The following is a 20438-nucleotide window of genomic DNA, read 5'->3' on the forward strand; positions in this document are numbered from 1 at the left end:
ACTGGAAAAGATGCTATTGTTGGCAAAGACTGAAGGAAAAAGGAGAAAGAGGCAATGGAGGATGAGATGGCTAGATAACATCACCACCTCAATGGGTACGAATTTGAGCAAACTCTGACAGATATTGGAGGATGGGGGAGGCTGGCATGCTGTAGTTCCTGAGGTTGCAAGGATTCAGGCACAACTTAGCAACTAAACTACAACAAAGTGAAATATATATTGTTAGATATTAACAAATGCAAAGAAGAAGGAAAAAGCAAGAAAAGGAGTTAGGGATTGTTGGTGTGCTGTTGAGCAAAGTAGGCTCCTAATTCTAAACAAGGGATTCAGCACATGTTTCACAGAGAAGCAAAAACCTGGAGGAAATAAAAGCACAGGCCCTGGCAGCTGCCTGGGGGAAGAGCACTCCAGGTTGGGAAGCGGAAATATAAGATCCAAGTGGGGTATGTGTTTGGCTTATGACAGGAAGAATTATGTAGAAATAAGTCCAAGGGGTAGATGGGCATTAGCTTTGTTAGGACTTGACTTTTACTGTGAATAAGATGAGAAGCCATTGGAAGGTTTTGAGGAGAGGAGAGACATGACCTGACATGTGGTTCAAAAGTCACTTTGGCCACTATATTGAGATCAGACAGCAGGAGCCTGGAGCCAAGTCAACGGCTATTTCAAGAATCTAAGCAAAATCTAATGATGGCTTGGACTTGAATGGACGTAGTAGGGGGGTGAAAAGTGGTCAGAGTCTGGATATATTCTGAATGTAGCACTAACAGAATATGGAGTACACAAGGAAGAGAAGAAGACAGGATGACTCCAAAGTTTTTGAGCTGAGTGACTAAAACAGCATTGGTCCAAAGAAACATAATATGAGTCACACATATTATTTTTAATTTTCTGATAGTCACATTTTAAAAAGTTAAAAGACAAAGATGAAGTCAATTTTTAAAGTATATCTTATTTAGTCCAATAAAAGAAAATATTTCAACAAGTAATACAAAAAAATTATTAAGATTTTTTTTTTCAAACTAAGTCTTTGAAATCTATATTTTACATTTTATATAGTACAGGTTATTGAGCCAGCCACGCTTGAGCACTCAACAGCTACATGCGGTCTGTGGCGACCATGATGGGATAGTGCAGAACTGAAATGATGAAGTTGTTTTTTCTTTCTTTTTTGTAACAGGGATACTAAATGTAACAGGTATACAAGTCATAGTTTAAATTTTAATAGTAAGTCATGGAAGGCAATGCAATATTCACCGAAAATGTTAGTTAGTAAATGACGGTACAACCAAGTAGCTACTGAAAACTAGATTTCCAAAGAATATATGAGGGTATATAAAAGCATGTTCATAGTAAAGGGGGTGAGATGGAGTCAGAGAAAGAAAACAATGCACACAAAACTATCTCATGAGTGGTAGTGAGGAATAAAAAATACACGCCCACATACACCTGGAAAGGCATATCTCAAAATGGTAACAGAGTATTTGTCAGATAACTGATACGGTAAAGACTGTAGGCTGGACATAGGGAATCATCAGGAGTTTGGGACATGTTATATTTAAGATGCCTATTAGATAATCCCAAGTGGAAATTTGCTGTTTCGAGTCCAAGAGAGAGGTTCAGATGAGAAATGTAAATCTGGAAACTGTCAGCGTATTATGGAGCTTAAAGCCAAGAAAGAGACCGGATGAGTTGCCCACTCTCATGGGAAGAGTGAGTTTCAACAGAGAAGAGACCAGGACCAGGGACTTCAGTTAGAATATACCCACTTTCAGAGTCAGTAAGATGAAGAACCAGCAGACTGGAAAGAACTGCAAGTTAAGCTGAAGCAAAACCAGAAGAGACGGTGCTTGAAGGAGTAGAAAAAGGCCACCTGCTTCAAATGATACCTACAAGCCCCAGATGAGAGGACTGAGAACCGACCCCGGTTATGACTAAAGCCTCTCATGATCCTGACCAAAGCAGTTTTATTGGAGAGGTGGGTTTTGAAAGAAGTGCGCTGAAGACAAGTTAGGAGATGAACTGCACTCCTAGATGAGCAGTTTTGCTGTGAAGGGGGGGCAAAAAATAGGGGTGTTTGAATCAGTCTGATTGCATACTCCTTGTGTTCTCATCTCTCCCACTCTAATTTAAGTCCCTGGAGGCGGGGAACACCTTAATTCTCTGAGCTCCATATTACTTTTGTGACAAAAAAAATATATATGTCCAGCAGTAACAGCAATTTTATGCAGACTAGCAGACTGACTGCTGAAGTAAACGACTGGATGACCATGAGAGTTAATTCATGATTCAGGTCATCAATAGGGGAAGCCTTCAACTCAGGATAAACACCTCGGAAAAGTAACTGAAATCTGATAATTACTGGCTGTCAAGGAGGCAAAGTACACATCTCTTTGTAACTCAGTGAAAGCTTTCATCAAGAATGATCTTTACTTTTTTGCCAAATCCCAAGTTTAAAAACCACTAAACCCTACATATCTTTGACATTACTGTAAAGATGAAAAAAATCCAAATATTGAAACTTCAGACAGATAAAACAGTGAAATATCTATATAACACAGAAGACCATAGATTGCAAACCAGATCAATACAGCAGATTGATGCAGTGAAAAATATCCTGACTAGAAAAATCAGTTATTCTTCAAATTTTCAACATTTTACTAAGTCTGGACAAATTCCAAGCTCTAGTTTTGCACAATCAGTCTTTCAACAGCAGTTCAACCTACCTGGAAAAATCATCACAGAACTAACATGTTAGAAGGTAATGCTCAAACTACCACACACTTGCACTCATCTCACATGCTAGTAAAGGAGAAGGCAATGGCACCCCACTCCAGTACTCTTGCCTGGAAAATCCCATGGATGGAGGAGCCTTGTAGGCAGCAAGTCCATGGGGTCGCTAGGAGTCGGACATGACTGAGCGACTTCACTTTCAATTTTCACTTTCATGCATTGGAGAAGGAAACAGCAACCCACTCCAGTGTTCTTGCCTGGAGAACCCCAGGGACAGGGGAGCCTAGTGGGCTGCCATCTATGGGGTCACACAGAGTCAAACAAGACTGAAGCAAGTTAGCAGCAGCAGCAGCACACCCTAGTAAAGTAATGCTCAAAATTCTCCAAGTCAGGCTTCAGCAATACGTGAACCGTGAACTTCCAGATGTTCAAGCTGGTTTTAGAAAAGGCAGAGGAACCAGAGATCAAATTGGCAACATCTGCTGGATCATGGAAAAAGCAAGAGAGTTCCAGAAAAACATCTATTCCTGCTTTCTTGACTATGCCAAAGCCTTTGACTGTGTGGATCACAATAAACTGTGGAAAATTCTGAAAGAGATGGGAATACTAGACCACCTGACCTACCTCTTGAGAAATCTGTATGCAGGTCAGGAAGCAACAGTTAGAACTGGACATGGAAAAACAGACTGGTTCCAAATAGGAAAAGGAGTCTGTCAAGGCTGTATATTGTCATTGTGTTATTTAACTTATATGCAGAGTACATCATGAGAAACGCTGGGCTGGAAGAAGCACAAGCTGGAATCAAGATTGCCAGGAGAAATATCAATAACCTCAGATGTGCAGATGACACCTACACTTATGGCTGAAAGTGAAGAACTAAAGAGCCTCTTGATGAAAGTCAAAGAGGAGAGTGAAAAAGTTGGCTTAAAGCTCAACATTCAGAAAACTAAGATCATGGCATCTGGTCCCACCACTTCACAGCAAATAGATGGGGAAACAGTGGAAGACTTTATTTTTCTGGGGCTCCAAAATCACTGCAGATGGTGACTGCAGCCATGAAATTAAAAGATGCTTACTCCTTGGAAGGAAAGTTATGACCAACCTAGATAGCATATTCAAAAGCAGAGACATTACTTTGCCAACAAAGGTCTGTCTAGTCAAGGCTATGGTTTTTTCCAGTAGTCATGTATGGATGTGAGAATTGGACTATAAAGAAAGCTAAATGCCAAAGAATTGATGCTTTTGAACTGTGGTGTTGGTGAAGACTGTTGAGAATCCCTTGGACTCCAAGGAGATGCAACCAGCCCATCCTAAAGGAAATCAGTCCTGGGTGTTCATTGGAAGGACTGATCTTGAAGCTGAAACTCCAATACTTTGGCCACCTGATGGGAAGAGATGACTCATTTGAAAAGACCCTGATGCTAGGAAAGATTGAGGGCAGGAGGAGAAGGGGAGGACAGAGGATAAGATAGTTGGATGGCATCACCGACTCAATGGACATGAGTTTGAGTAAACTCCGGGAGTTGGTGATGGACAGGGAGGCCTGGCATGCTGCAGTTCATTGGGTCCCAAAGAGTCAGACTCAACTGAGTGACTGAACTGAATGGAACTGAACTGAATTCTAGATAATTATCAAGTTCAGTATATTTGAATCTTGGCATAAGAACATCTTCCTCTCTAAGATTTATTTAGAAAACACAGTCTGTTTCTAAATAGAATATAGGGACTTATTTGAAAAATTTAGCACCCAAGATAGAGAAATGATGACCAGAGAATCAATAATTGTAGTGATGTCCAAGAAATGTCAAGTTCTGAGGTTTGTAAACTTAAATTTTCGTTTGTTGACAAGGGTAAACTGGTAACTCAGTGCAGAGGTTTCTGTGTGTACATATTGCAAACTATTTTGCTCACCATAAAAGGCCTAATAAAACACAAAACAATTCTGCTGCTGCTGCTGCTTTTCTTGGTCCGATGGACCTAACAAGGCTCCGATTTCCCAGCACAATCTCAGTGCTCTGCTTCCATTCCCCTTTTTCCTGATACAGAAATTCTAACTTCAATTTCTGGCCATAAGCAACCACATCCCTTCCCTCTGCCCACTGTGCCCTTTAATTTTACCAACCTCCTACCCATCAGAAGGAAACACCGACAACTGTACAGGCAAGGGACCGCAGAGGGGCAAGGGAGGGGCAGGGGCCTCGCTGGGCACACGACGCTTTATACTCAGCAGGGTTTCAAGAAACCAGATTTGAGGTGCTTAAAACAAACGTTATCGAGAGGCTGAAGGAAGATGGAAACAAGAGTAAAGAGAAGGACTAGGTCAGGACTCGTCCACTGTAGAGTAACTCTGGGTGTGTGTGCCGCGTATGTGGGTGCGTACGAAAAAGACATTTTATGATAGAATGTAAGAGAAAGGTAAGTGTTTTAAAGTCAGGCAAACGGGACTAAAAGATAAGTAAGGGAGTACAAAACTTAGCAGGATAACAATACGTCTGCCATCAAGTAAATGTATCAGTTCATATATACAATTTCAGAAAAGTTTACGTTTTAGTAAAATGCAAATAAAATGAATTTATTAAGTCCCAACCTGGCAAACTGGAATTTGCCACTTGGCAAAAATTAACATGAAAATAAAACAATAATTATGAAGTGATAAGAAAGCTATTCTCATTATGTGTTATTCTGTCCTTTACCGGCAACTCCTTGGAATTTGAGGTCACGCTGCCCTTTGATGAATTCTGCATTGCGCTTGCTGCACCATCACAGACGAGAGGGCATTCAATAGTAATTACTGAGACTGCATTCTGATTGAAGAGGACAAGGCTGACCTTTGCCAGTAAGGGAAACCATGCCTGACTCCTGGCGTGCTCTGATATTCCAATGATAAGTCACATTCCTCTAAACTATGATACATATTTGTTATGGAAGGTCTGAATGTATAGAAGCCTTTGGGCTGGTGGTACCCAGGTTCAATCCCTGGGTCAGGAAGATCCCCTGAAGAAGGAAATGGCAACCCACTCCAGTACTCTTGCCTGGAAAATTCCATGGATGGAGGAGCCTGGTGGGCTACAGTCCATGAGGTCGCAAAGAGTTGGACACAACTGAGTGACTTCACTTTCTTTTCTTCTTTGGGCTGGTGAGCTCATTCCTAAACTTATGAATCCTGAAGGCTGTCTGACGGGTCTCCGGGTACCTCCCCTCTCTCGCACCCTTCGTGGAGAAAGCTCTCTAGGACAGACGGGAAGCACCAGGCCGGGGGCACAACTCTCATGAAGCCTCCTCACCTCCTGGCTGGTCCCACACTGCAGTGGCCATGGTAACACATCCCCCCCCCCATCCTCCACCCCCATGCAGAAGACAGCATCGGTCCCCTGGTGCCATTTCAAGGACTGCTGCCCTTCTTTCTATTTGCCCCCTGCCGCAGATTCTGCATGCAAAACTGATACCCTTTCTTTCTATTAATCCTCACTCCAAAGCTGACTATTTTAGAGGAGTTAATGAAAAAAACTGGTCCTGTTATAGAGACCTCACATCCAAAGCAGAAACAGGCAGAAACAGAGACATTCCACAAATTAAAAGAGCATGATTTTCGCCTGAAATAATTCCAATCATTGCTTTTCTTTTTGCACGTTTGACCCATTTTAAAGATGGAAGTCAATTTAAAGCAATTAAAAAAAAATACCCAAAAACTAAAGGAAAACAAGGGAATGCAAGGTCAGTGTGGAAAATGAACAGAGACTGCACTACTCTGATCTGCAAAGCCTTTAGAGCAGGAAAGACTTAGGGAGATCTCCCAGTTCCATCACTTATTTGCTGATTGCCTTTACTCCTGTTACCGGGAAAATCCCCCGAGACATAAAGCCCTGAGCTAGTGTTCAAAACAGTCAATGAGAAATCATAACAACCTTTGAAGTTTCTGATTCTGAAGTCTCCTTCCATCTTATCCACCACCCACTGACCAAATACAATTCAGAACCTCAAAACTCTCATCTCCATTAGTTCCTTTATCTCTGATTTTTTTCAAAGATAAACTTTAAAGATAATTTTTAACAAAGTTAAAGGATCGGTAAAGCAACCGAGCCAGTTCAAAATGATTTAAAGATTAAACAGTCTCTTCTATCACAGAGAAGGCAGCTGCTCTGTGAAGTAGTTATTTTTTTTTTCTTTAAAGAAACAGAGATTTCATCTCTACTTATCTAATTTAGCTGGTAAAATTCAGCATTAATTTGAATATTCTGTATGCATTTTTTAAAGGTTTAAAGGTGCTGGGCTTTATTTATTTATATTTTGGGTTTATTTACATCATTTGTCAAACTGTATAACATTGATTTTAATTCTTAAGTTCACTGTCACATAACAGTTTTCCTTTAATGATATTTTGATTGACAAAGCCCATGATGACATAAAATCAGATTTCGCTTTCATGTAGAAGCCTAAGTTAGTTTTACCTCTCTACAACCAAAAAGAATCAATGTCAAAATAATTACCTCTTGCAAAGAAATGTGTGGTGACCCACAAGTCCTTTTCTTCTAAATAAGGGTCTTAAGATACTGTTTGGTTTTCCTCCAGAAAGTTATTCCAAAACTAAGAAGGAGAACGATTGGTTTTCTTTCCATCTCCTTTCTTTGAGAGAACCACGGCAAGATGTAATTTCAGGTTTCCGGTCTCAAAGTGACGTGCTTGAGAATGTTATCCTCTGCGTCTCTGACCACTAGTGCTCATCAAAGAAGGTTTAAAACCCACGACTAGATATAAATTATCTTGTGCTTAGTACAGATGGGTTCATATGCCAGGAATTGGCTAAAACTCTAGATAAATACAGGACATAAACAACTACAGAAACTATTTTGCTGGCCTCAAGTCGAGCAATATTGATTAGGGTGACAGATTGTGTCTTTCCTAGGAAATCAAGCAGGGCACGCCAGCCAGGCTCATTTGCTGGGTCCTGTGAGTCAGATGGCTTAATGCTGGATCAATGAACGACAGTGTTATTCAAAACTCAGGGATACCAGATCTCACATTTTGGTCTCTAGTGGCCTAGCTATTACCTTCTTCAGCTTCTAAACAAACCCCGGCTCATTCACACAGGAGTTAACTCACGGAATTTTCACAGTCCCAAATCAGTTGTTTTAATTAACTTCATCTGATGTGAGCCTCTCACTAAAATAAGCTGAGAACAGTGTCACTTTATAAGGCTCACATCTGTCCCTCAGATTCTTGAACGTTTGACTTGGCAAAACATTTCTTCCTAATGTGACTTTCCCTCCTTAATGATCATGAGGCATTTTAATATTCTTGGGGATGACTGCATGAGGTCAAGATTTCATGGCCTGTGTTGGCAATCACGAGTTTAAGTACAAAATTTCTGATTTATGAACCTCCCAACCCAGGGATCAAACCCAGGTCTCCCTCGTTGCAGGTGGATTCCTTACCAGCTGACCCACCAGGGAAGCCCTTAACGTTGATAAATCAGCCATATATTCTGCAGTCTCTGAGGGGGCAGTGCAGAAAAATGGTCCTCAAAGAGGACCATTTAATGCCTGGAATCCTAATGCCTGGAACCTGTGAGTATGTCACCCTACATGACAGGGATGTGATTAAGGACAAGGCTCTTACCCTAAAATGAGCTGATTATCCTGCGCTATGCAGCTGGGCCATGTCTCCTCACATGAGTCCCTTAAAACGAAGGGCCCTCCTTGGGCTCAGAGAACCAGAGAGACAGCCACATAAGAATTCAGTCTGTACTTTCTGGCTGGTGAGATTTAAGGAGGGTGGCCATAAGCCAAGGGATGCAGGTGGTCCCTAGAAGCTGAAAAACACAAAGAAATGGATTCTCCCCTAGAACCTCCAGAAGGGAACACAGCCCCAAGCCTTCCTTTTCTTAGCCCATCGAGACCTCGTTGACTTCTAACCCACAGAGCTCTAAGACAACAAATATTATTCACCAAGTTGGCAGTAATTTTTTATAGCAACAGGAGAAAAATGATACATTTTCCTAGTTATTATACTATTTTTATCACTCCTTTTGTGAGAGAAAGGAAAAGTGGACTAGGAAAAAGTATTCCTCCAGCTGGGGCGCATGAGACACTGTAAATGAAAACCAACCTGCTTAAGTGCAGGAATCCAGGCCCAGCCCTGGCTCAGATATTAAACGAACACAAAAAATCAGGCTAAGCACTTAAACCAACCTCTTACAACTTGAGCTCCTCTCCTCTCACTGGACAAATTGCTCGTTTCCAGGGCCGTGTACTTCAGACAGCTTGCTCTCATTCCTGGTTTCCCTGTGGCTCAGATGCTAAGAATCTGTGTGCAACACAGAAGACCCGGATTCGCTCCCTGGGTCGGGAAGATCCCCTGGAAAAGGGCATGACAATCCACTCCAGTACTCTTGCCTGGAGAATTCCATGGACAGAGGAGCCTGGTGGGCTGCAGCCCACGGGTTCGCAGAGTTGGACACGACTGAGTGACTAACACTTTCACTCTACTGGAAGCCAAAGTGATCCTTTTTCTGCGTGTTTTGTCGTCTCACATTGGGAAAGTGTACAGAACTGGCATTTCCATATATCAGCAGGAACAAGTTCAACTACGTGTAAAACTTAAAACATGCTTATCACGACATAAAAATAAAATGAAAACTCTGCTAAACCAATTTTTAAAATTACCCCTGCCCAAAACTGCTTGGAACCACTTCCCAATGGTAGCAAGAAGGAGCCTGTAATCTTTACAGTGCACTCTATATAAAATGCTACTTGTACTGGTTATCAGCAGGAGGATGGATATATATTCAATACATGCATATTTTAAGGATTCAAAACTGCAGAAGTATTTTTCTTATTACAAAGAGTTAGCTACTTGATAGATTACATTATCCAAAACATTAATACAAGAGCAAAAGCCTGATGTAACATAGCCCAGAATATAAGTCTTCTTTCCAACACAAACATTATGAAAGTGTTTCAGTGAAAAGGTTTTAAAAGATATAGAAGCAGTTTCAATTAGCTTAATTTCTTTACTATTTAACAACCATAATCTAAAACAGATAGTATCATAAATTTCTTTCCACTTTTCAGGAATTTTTTAAATTGACTAGCAAATTTTCAAATACATGGTGTTGGTTTAGTCGCTAAGTTGTGTTCGACTCTTGTGACCCCATGGACTGTAGCCTGCCAGGCTCCTCTGTCCTTGGGATTCTCCAGGCAAGAATATGGAATGGGTTGCCATTTCCTTCTCCAGGGGATCGTCTCCATCTAGGAATCGAACCTGGGTCTCCTGCATTGCAGGCAGAGTCTTTACCGACAGAGTTACAAGGGAAGTTGCACTGATTCCTATACCAGAAAGAGTTTGGTAACGTGTCTAAGAATATATAAGTAGCATCAAATACATAAGTAGCATTAAATATTCAAAACAATAAAGAAATTAAAAATCAAAGCATTTTAACACATTTTAGGGTAGAAAAGAATTCATAAGTAAGCGTTTATGATATTTGAGATGATAGATTAAACCCTTAAAGTAACTTAGTTTTTAATCCTTAACCTTATTTGATACTCTTACAACCATGTCTTTCACTGATTCTTTAAAGAAAGGAGAATGAAGAACATCCTCTGTCCACTAACACATCACACAAAACAACGCAAAGGGAGAGAGCAGGGTCTAGTTCAGAGGACTCCAAAAGCAAAGGAAAGAAAAACTGCCAGTTTTAATCAACGTTTCTCTAGAAATGGGCAATCTAAACCGTTTACTGATCTCTCAAAAGAGCCACCTGTCTACCTCCTACATAGAATAAAGACTCAGCTACCTAAAACAACAGGAGAGTCTTCAACCTACACACTCCACTTTGCTTTATTCTCCTGCAAAGCTATCCATTAATGAATCAGAAACTGCCTTTACTTATGACCTTCATTTGAACACATTATTACATTCGTCACGGAATACACTGTGGGAACCAAGAGGAGGAAATAAATGCACAGCTAACATTTCACATGGACAGAACTCTCAGGATGGAGGGATTCAGACATAAGCAGCAGAGAGAAATCCATCTCTTAAAGTATGTACCGATGGGCACATTGTGGCAGAAAACTTGAAACAGAAAACGAACTTTCCAAGGGACATCTTCATTCATGGCTCCTCTATTTGAATGCTGTAAGTGGTTCCACAGTATTCTTTTCATAAAGCTGAACACAGTTTGCTTATCCTTAACAAGCACGGATATGTGTTGAAGGAGAACTTTTATGAAGCACTGATTTCCTTTGTCACAATAATAGGAGCATTGTCATTTATTATGAAATTGCAAGATATCTTGAAAAACACTCAAAGTATGAAATTAGTCTGAAACGATAGCTATCAATAAACTTTAAACTTCATATACCCTCCCTGTAATCAAACCTTTGTTTTACAATTTCAGTTTTAATTTCTTTAACATGCAAATTCTCAATGTAACTTGGTCCTTCTTTCTAATAATATCTTCTCATAACCTCTTAGACCTTTCAAATGTTAATGCTATTCAAAACAGGATAAAACATATGAAGTATCAGTAAAAAATAACATAATTCACACTCCGAGCAAGCCGCATTTGTCCTGTGACACCTGTCAAAATATTTAAAGAAATGTATATATTTTGAATCGTTTGAAGCAAAAAGCTCTACTGTGTCTGCTACTGCTGCCTACCAAGGAGAGTAGCCAGCCAGCATTACACTGTGCATTCAGTTATTTTTATGAGCCCACCCATGTGTATGTGCACACACACACACACACATGTGTACACACACTCAAAGTACAAACTGTAAGTCTACTCTAGGTGACTGGCTGCAAGGCTACCGTGCACCATGAGCTCGGTCAGTGCATATCTTAGAAAGCAAGACCCCACGCACACACCTGAAAGAGACCTGAAAGAGAAGAACACAGGCATCTGGTGATTCTCCGGCACGCACACCGAGGCACTTACCTTCCATGCCTAGGGACATCTGAAATCGAACTGGAAACCGAGCGCCGGGTGAGGGGCTTTATTGCGGGGTGACTCATCCCCACGCAGATGCTCTGAACAACCCCTGTATGCATACTGACATCATCAGGAGAGACTTGGAGGCAGAGGATACTATGGTAACCAAGCGATGTGCTGGGAGACAGAAGCCTTTAATTGCTTTAACAACTTCCTGGGGCTCGAGCTACCAGGCTTGGGTTTGCTAAGCAGGGGATGAAGGCTGTCACAGAAGCGGCGCGTGAGACACGGAGCCAGGGGACTCTCAACGAATTCGGGATCTCTTCACCGCAGTGTGACTTTTGAATGACAAATGCCATGCCATGACCCCATGAGCAATATTCGCCTCACAGCTGAAGCTCTGCTGGAGTCACAGGTCAATAAATAATCCTCCCAGGTAGCAACGGCATAAGTATTCATAGATGGGTCTCTCACTTAACAAGCATTGATATTATTACGTTACAAACATCCTTTTCCTTGAAGGGGAATACTTGACTCCCTTTGAAAAGAAAGCTCACATCTGCGCCTTCAGAGGTCAGAGTCCTGATAACAATGAGAACCCAGGCTCTCTATTTACTTCTCCAGGAGGCGGCAGCTGCCCAGTCCATTCATTTCCAAGCTCCACTAAATCCCCGCCAATACATCACTTCTCCAGAAAACACCCACAGCGAAAGATCCAATTAGGACACCCAGATAAAGTCAGAAGAAATCTGCTGTCTCCCTGCTCCAGAGTCTTCCTGATTAAGTTTTCTATCACAGGCAGAATTACTTCTAACCACCCCTACACCTATACATAATTTAAATCTTCCCTTTGAACTACTCGTCCCTGCCTGCATCTGTCTCCTTGTTCACAAGAATACAACCCTTCTTCAAAATACCAAGTTTAAAGCAATAGCTTAAAATAACAGTGTTTCAACATCAAACTGAGTCTGTAATGATATATCATGCTTATTTGATCAGGGCACTGTTTTAATAAGTATATAATTTACATCTGGACTGTAAAAACTATTGTTCTCTTCTCTATGAGTATTAGATTGACATGTTTTTAAACAATACCATAGTCTAATTTTTCTACTACAAATACTGTAATTGCAAGGATAATCAAGTAACTTCAGGATCCTCCTTAAGATATTCCTAACACAAGAAAAATGAAGGTTGTCATTCTGCACTGTAGACTCAGGTCTCAATTCAGTTCAGTTCAGTCACTCAATCGTGTCCTACTCTTTGCGACCCATGAATCGCAGCACGCCAGGCCTCCCTGTCCATCACCAACTCCCGGAGTTCACAGACTCACGTCCATCGAGTCAGTGATGCCATCCAGCCATCTCATCCTCTGTCGTCCCCTTCTCCTCCTGCCCCCAATCCCTCCCAGCATCGGAGTCTTTTCCAATGAGTCAACTTTTCGCATGAGGCAGTCAAAGTACTGGAGTTTCAGCTTTAGTATCAGTCCTTCCAATAAAAACCCAGGACTGATCACCTTTAGGATGGACTGGTTGGATCTCCTTGCAGTCCAAGGGACTCTCAAGAGTCTTCTCCAACACCACAGTTCAAAAGTATCAATTCTTCGGTGCTCAGCTTTCTTCACAGTCCAACTCTCACATCCATACATGACCACTGGAAAAACCATAGCCTTGACTAGATGGACCTTTGTTGCCAAAGTACTGTCTCTGCTTTTGAATATGCTATCTAGGTTGGTCATAACTTTCCTTCCAAGGAGTAAGCATCTTTTAATTTCATGGCTGCAATCACCATCTGCAGTGATTTTGGAGCCCCCCAAAATAAAGTCTGACACTGTTTCCACTCTTTCCCATCTATTTCCCATGAAGTAATGGGACCAGATGCCATGATCTTAGTTTCCTGAATGTTGAGCTTTAGGCCAACGTTTTCACTCTCCTCTTTCACTTTCATCAAGAGGCTCTTTAGTTCCTCTTCACTTTCTGCCATAAGGGTGGTGTTATCTGCATATCTGAGGTTATTGATATTTCTCCCAGCAATCTTGATTCCAGCTTGTGCTTCTTCCAGCCCAGCGTTTCTCATGATATATTCTGCATAGAAGTTAAATAACACAGTGACAATATACAGCCTTGACGTATTCCTTTTCCTATATGGAACCAGTCTGTTGTTCCATGTCCAGTTCTAACTGTTGCTTCCTGACCTGCATATAGGTTTCTCAAGAGGCAGGTCAGGTGGTCTGGTATTCCCATCTCTTGAAGAATTTTCCACAGTTTCTTGTGATCCACACAGTCAAAGGCTTTGGCATAGTCAAGAAAGCAGAAATAGATGTTTTTCTGGAACTCTCTTGCTTTTTCCTTGATCCAGCGGATGTTGGCAATTTGATATCTGGTTCCTCGGCCTTTTCTAAATCCACCTTGAACATCTGGAAGTTCACAGTTCACATATTGCTGAAGCCTGGCTTGGAGAATTTTGAGCATTACTTTACTAGCATGTGAGATGAGTGCAATTGTGCAGTAGTTTGAGCATTCTTTGGCATTGCCTTTCTTTGGGATTGGAATGAAAACTGACCTCTTTCAGTCCTGTGGCCACTGCTGAGTTTTCCAAATTTGCTGGCATATTGAGTGCAGAACTTTCACACCATCATCTTTCAGGATTTGGAATAGCTCAACTGGGATTCCATCACCTCCACTAGCTTTGTTTGTAGTGATGCTTCCTAAGACCCACTTGACTTCACATTCCAGGATGTCTGGCTCTAGGTCAGTGATCACACCATCATGATTATCTGGGTCGTGAAGATCTTTTTTGTACAGTTCTTCTGTGTATTCTTGCCACCTCTTCTTAATATCTTCTGCTTCTATTAGGTCCATACCATTTCTGTCCTTTATCAAGCCCATCTTTGCATGAAATGTTCCCTTGGTATCTCTAATTTTCTTGAAGAGATCTCTAGTCTTTCCCATTCTGTTGTTTTCCTCTATTTCTTTGCATTGATCACTGAGGAAGCCTTTCTTATCTCTCCTTGCTATTCTTTGGAACTCTGGATTCAGATGCTTATATCTTTCCTTTTCTCCTTTGCTTTTCACTTCTCTTCTTTTCACAGCTATTTGTAAGGCCTCCTCAGACAGCCATTTTGCTTTTTTGCATTTCTTTTTCTTGGGGATGGTCTTGATCCCTGTCTCCTGTACAATGTCATGAACCTCCGTCTATAGTTCATCAGGCACTCTATCTATCAGATCTAGGCCCTTAAATCTATTTCTCACTTCCACTGTATAATCATAAGGGATTTGATTTAGGTCATACCTGAATGGTCTAGTGGTTTTCCCTACTTTCTTCAATTTAAGTCTGAATTTGGCAATAAGGAGTTCATGGTCTGAGCCACAGTCAGCTCCTGGTCTTGTTTTTGCTGACTGTACTGTATAGAGCTTCTCCATCTTTGGCTGCAAAGAATAAAATCAATCTGATTTCGGTGTTGACCATTTCTTCTCTTGTGTTGTTGGAAAAGGGTGTTCGCTATCACAGTGCGTTCTCTTGGTAAAACTCTATTAGCCTTGCCCTGCTTCATTCCGTACTCCAAGGCCAAATTTGCCTGTTACTCCAGGTGTTTCTAGACTTCCTACTTTTGTATTCCAGTCCCCTATAATGAAAAGGATTTTTCATTATTGGGATTTTTGGGTGTTAGTTCTAAAAGGTCTTGTAGGTCTTCATAGAACCGTTCAACTTCAGCTTCTTTAAAACTATTACAAATAAACTATTATTATCTCTATTTCGATTCAGAAGAAGCTAAGCCTGGCTTTTAATGCTTCCCTCGTGAGTAAATACTGTACAAATGTATAGCAATAATACTGCTTACAAAAATAGCAAAATGAAATACCACAGCACCAATTTACAATCTGGAAAAATGTAAAGAATTTTAACCTAACTAACAAGTTGGACTCTTCACTACTGTAGAGGTTGGAGAGAGTTCCAGAAGAAGAATAGTAAGTCAACTCTCATGAAAAACATAATAATTCAGTTTTTGCTTAATGTAGGCAAAGTGAAAAGACTTTCCAACAAAATGAATTACTTCCATCCTCACTTGTTCTGTCTGAGATACCGAGTTTGAGAAGCAAAACATGCAAAGTTTACCTTGAAATTCATGAAAATAGTGTGTGTCTATATATGCATACACATACATACACATACAGTATTCTTGCCTGGAAAATCCCATGGACAGAGGAGCCTGGAAGGCTGCAGTCCACGGGGTCGCTGAGGGTTGGACACGACTGAGCGACTTCACTTTCACTTTTCACTTTCATGCATTGGAGAAGGAAATGGCAACCCACTCCAGTGTTCTTGCCTGGAGAATCCCAGGGACAGAGGAGCCTGGTGGGCTGCCGTCTATGGGGTCGAGCAGAGTTGGACACGACTGAAGTGACTTAGTAGTAGTAGTAGTATATATGTATACACATACATACACATACAGTATTCTTGCCTGGGAAATCCCATGGATAGAGGAGCCTGGTGGGCTACAGTCTATTGGGTCACAAAGAGTTGGAAAGACTGAGTGCTGAGCACACACACAGGTATATATACCTCTACATATATATGTATACATAATACATATGATTCAAATTTTTAAGTAAATGTACTAACTTATTTGAAAATGCATTGAAAAATGCCTAAAAGATATACACCCAATTTCTAGGAGTGGTTACTTCTGATAGTTTCAATTACAGACTGAGAGAGTCCTCCAACTTTTATATTACATAATTTTAAACTTTTAAAAGTTTTTCTAATGATGGATATGAATTACTAGTGTAACTGAAAAAGATGGAAATTCATCTAAATGTGTTCTGAACTTGCAGTCCTGATCTACCTGCCCTCAGGGAAGGCCAATGACAGCCGCAGTAGCCTAAACCCTAACCCACTAGCCAGACTACCTCCTAGGTGTTTCAGGCAACTCTTCCTGGGAGAAGATCCACCTGTCTAAACAAACTGAGGCTGGGAAAGGCAAATACAGGTTGTTTACTACACGCACACCAAAGGGAGGAGGTATGGATGGATCGCTCCGGAGATGGGATGGCTAGAGAGTAAGAATGCAACAGGAAAGCTAGCCTGTTAGGTTTATTCTTTTAAGGTAGAGTTTAGAAAGGAGTATCTCCAAGTCCCTCCCATGCTGAATGCTGAGACTAAGCAAGGAGCCCTGGGTCACAGCTCCTGCGCTGAGCACTCACCGACCCCGTGGCCCGTTAACCCAAAGTTACTTTTGATTGTTCTCAAATTTGATCTTAATACTGTAATTGTTTTTTAACTGTCTCTATTAATTAATTTGATTTTTTTATTGCACTGGTTCTTTTTATTATGTTTAATTTAATTAAATAATTTATACATCATTAAAAAAAAGTGCCTATCCAAAAATAAGAGAAAGCCAAGAGGTCTCCAACCACTAGAGAGGCTGATGGGAATATGGAAGACCTCAGGCAGGAAATCAAGTGTCGGTAAGACAAACGGTCCCAGGTGGCCAGGTTTTATATCTTATTAAAGATGCTTACTTTAGGGAAAAGGGGCCTCGTGTCGCCAACGTTCATTCCCTAAATCCAGGCTTTACTGAGCTTTCATTCTCCTCTTATTCTACAAAAACAACCTATTATGTCATGTTCTCATGAGGATTCTATTTCCTCTTGCCACTCCACTAAATCTCTCCATGCAGTCTCACCGCCTTCTTAGAGAAGATCAGAAACTCTCTCTCAAATTGATAACTACCTCCTTTCCTTGGATTCCCCAGGAACGCCCAGACAGGCCATATGAAGTACATACCCACACTAGGCCACTCACGACACAGGGCAGGGAGCCGGGCCGAAATGCCAAGTAACAGCGCTAGCTCCACCAAACCCTGGCAGCTTCTTGCTGGAGAACCACACCAATTTTTCATCTGTCCTAAATGTCACTTCTTATTTCCCAGTGGAACCGAAGGCTTCACAGACATCCAGATAATATTACAATTTTTCAGACTTAAAACAAAAGTTCGAAGGTAAAAATACCGTTTTCACAGGAGAGACACACGAAAGAAATCTACCCTTGACTGTCAAAAGTATTGTAAATCTCATCGACAAACCACTTTAATCCTTAAACTGAAGTATCAGTTCAGTTCAGTTCAGTCGCTCAGTTGTGTCCGACTCTTTGCGACCCCAAGGACTGCAGCACGCCAGCCTCCCTGTCCACCACCAGCTCCCGGAGCTTACTCCAACTCATGTCCATCGAGTCGGGTTGTTGATAGGGTTCAACAAGACTCGGAGCTTAACTTATTTTTTAAACTAAAATAAATTCGTGTTGGCAAGTGCCCATTTAGAAGCAAATGGAAGTTAAAAGTGCCACTTTTAAGGGGATATGTGGCCAGGATTTCTAAAGCCTTGACCAGTCAGCCACAGCATCCAGTTTGCCAGTGTGGTAGGTAAGGCAGGAACTGGAATTTTACCTTCAGAAATGAAAATAAAAAGAGTCTCAAAATGATGCAGTGATTCATCTTGAACCACAGAGCTTCTAGGTCCTCTGGTACCTCAATAGGCTCCTCACCTGGATATCTACTGCTTCTGACTACAGCCAGAAAGGGGGTGCTCTCATACTGCCTCCCAGCAAATCCACTATTTCCAAAGAATTGAGGCCAGATGGCCTTAATTTTTCTTCCTTACCAATGATCCATGGCAGAGTCATTCACATCAACATAATATTTTCAAGGCAACTCATGAGGCTTGGAAGAAATGTTTCTTATTACCCAATTCTCTTCCCTATATCCAGTGACAAACCTATTTTTTCTAAGGGAAAAAAAAAGTATCTTATCTCACTGGCTCAGTTATTCTGAAATCCTTGACTTTTCTAAATATCAGATTTTCATTGTCAAAAAGAGAAGAACAGTAATACGACCTCATGCTGTAGTTATAAAGATAATGTATAAAGTACTGGCACATCAAAAGCCTCTCAATTAAAAAGTTATTACAATTAATAATAATGAACAAAACCAGAGAGAATCAGATTATACCACCTTCTTTGAAAGGCTTCATTTGTATTCAAGGACAGTGCTGCGACTGGGTGATGAGGAAGCAGAAATTGGCCAAGTATGAGCTTGAATAATTAAATGGGGACCTTAGATTTTTGTTGTTGAAAATGAGGGTGTTGATCTTTTCCAGTCTAACATTCTATAGCAATACTTTCATTTCTGCCACACAAACATCTGCCCTCTTCTATGAGCAAGCTCAAGTGAGTGTCCAATGGATGGGTACTTTCATCAGTCCATGTAATAGCCTGAAATTATTCAAAGTTTTATCCTTAAAGAATTTAAACTTTGCTTTCATTTAAACACCCAGGACTAGAGCTCTATACCACCACTAAACTCACCCATGAGCCCATTAACTTAAATGTTTTCCCAAAACTAAACACTGATTATAAAATCCTCCAGTGTTTTGAATCTGAAAGTCAAAGGAATTACAGATGATGGCTTACTCTAATATCGAGAATTTATTTCACCATTTCATGATTCTAATTTTGATTCTAATTCCCAAAGGAAGCACTGGATTAAATTCTAATACAGTTTTTCTAAAGAAGCCAGTTGGAGATAAGTTCCCATTTTTGTCTCTCAATTAGTGGAACTTGAAAAGACCTTCTTCCCTGGCATATAAATAGAGAACTGTGAGGAAAAAGTAACGTGTTTGTATGAATCCAAGCACAGATACTGTTTTCATGAAACAAAAGGAAGCATAAGAGGGGTTAAAGATGATGCCTGCAGCCTAAGAAGACCAGCAGAGCTGAAAGGGTCTGATGCAGGATGCGGGTTACAAGGCCCCCGAATGAAATCCTTTTGTGCCAGGGTGTCAAAAGAGCAACCAGGCAGGCCTGTGTGTGTGTGTTTGGATTTAAACTAATCAACCGGTCAGTTCCACAAAGCTAAGGTCCCTTCTGTTCAACTGATTAAGGCACGTTTACCTGAAGTTCCCAAATGATGTCAATAGCTTCCAAAAGGTTAAATACAGCAACATACACCAAAGGTCCTAGCGTAAAGAGCACCAGTAACTGCCCCCTTTATAAGGTCCTAGCGTAAAGAGCACCAGTAACTGCCCCCTTTATAAGGTCCTAGCGTAAAGAGCACCAGTAACTGCCCCCTTTATAAGGTCCTAGCGTAAAGAGCGCCAGTAACTGCCCCTTTATAAGGTCCTAGCATAAAGAGCACCAGTAACTGCCCCCTTTATAATCTGCTGGGTGTCACTTATGAAATGCAGGGGATTATCCCTTTTTAATCAACTGTCCTGGTTTGATTTTTCTTTTTTCCTCTTTCCTCCAAAAGCTGAAACACATTTATACTTTTGAACGATATACATTGCAAGACTGCCTGTTTATTCTATAGAATATCTGGTTAAGACAACATAAATAGCCCAGCTTCCGCACCCATCTTGCAAGGGGGTCTGGCAATGGGGCAGAAAGGCATGGAGGTGGAACTGTTTATTCAGTAGGGGCCAAGTACAACCAAAGCATTACCTGTGTTGCTAGCACAAACTCAGAAAAAGAAACATATAGCTGTAACCATTGTCAAGTTAAGAAAAAAAAATGCTCAAAAAAAAGCATGGAAATAAAAAAGACGGACACTGGCCCGGTGGAAAATTCCATCTGCATTCAAACCCATGGATTCCAGCCCTTAGGGAGCGTCTTTAAAATCTGGTGTTTCATTGGTTTTCCCAAGCAGTAAAGGATTGAATGCATTCTTATAAAATATTAACCAGCCATGTCTTGGGCACTGAGTCAAGGAGGAAAA

The 20438-nt window shown here is 41.0% G+C and overlaps 1 protein-coding gene across 12 annotated transcripts in view; it reads right to left on the reverse strand.

The window, feature by feature from the left end:
* PAM (peptidylglycine alpha-amidating monooxygenase) overlaps positions 1-20438 on the reverse strand; it is a 324946-nt gene that overhangs the window by 251486 nt on the left and 53022 nt on the right. The gene's annotated exons all lie outside the window — the stretch shown is intronic.

This window comes from Bos indicus x Bos taurus, chromosome 7 (genome assembly GCF_003369695.1).
Source record: "Bos indicus x Bos taurus breed Angus x Brahman F1 hybrid chromosome 7, Bos_hybrid_MaternalHap_v2.0, whole genome shotgun sequence".
Classification (NCBI taxonomy): domain Eukaryota; kingdom Metazoa; phylum Chordata; class Mammalia; order Artiodactyla; family Bovidae; genus Bos; species Bos indicus x Bos taurus.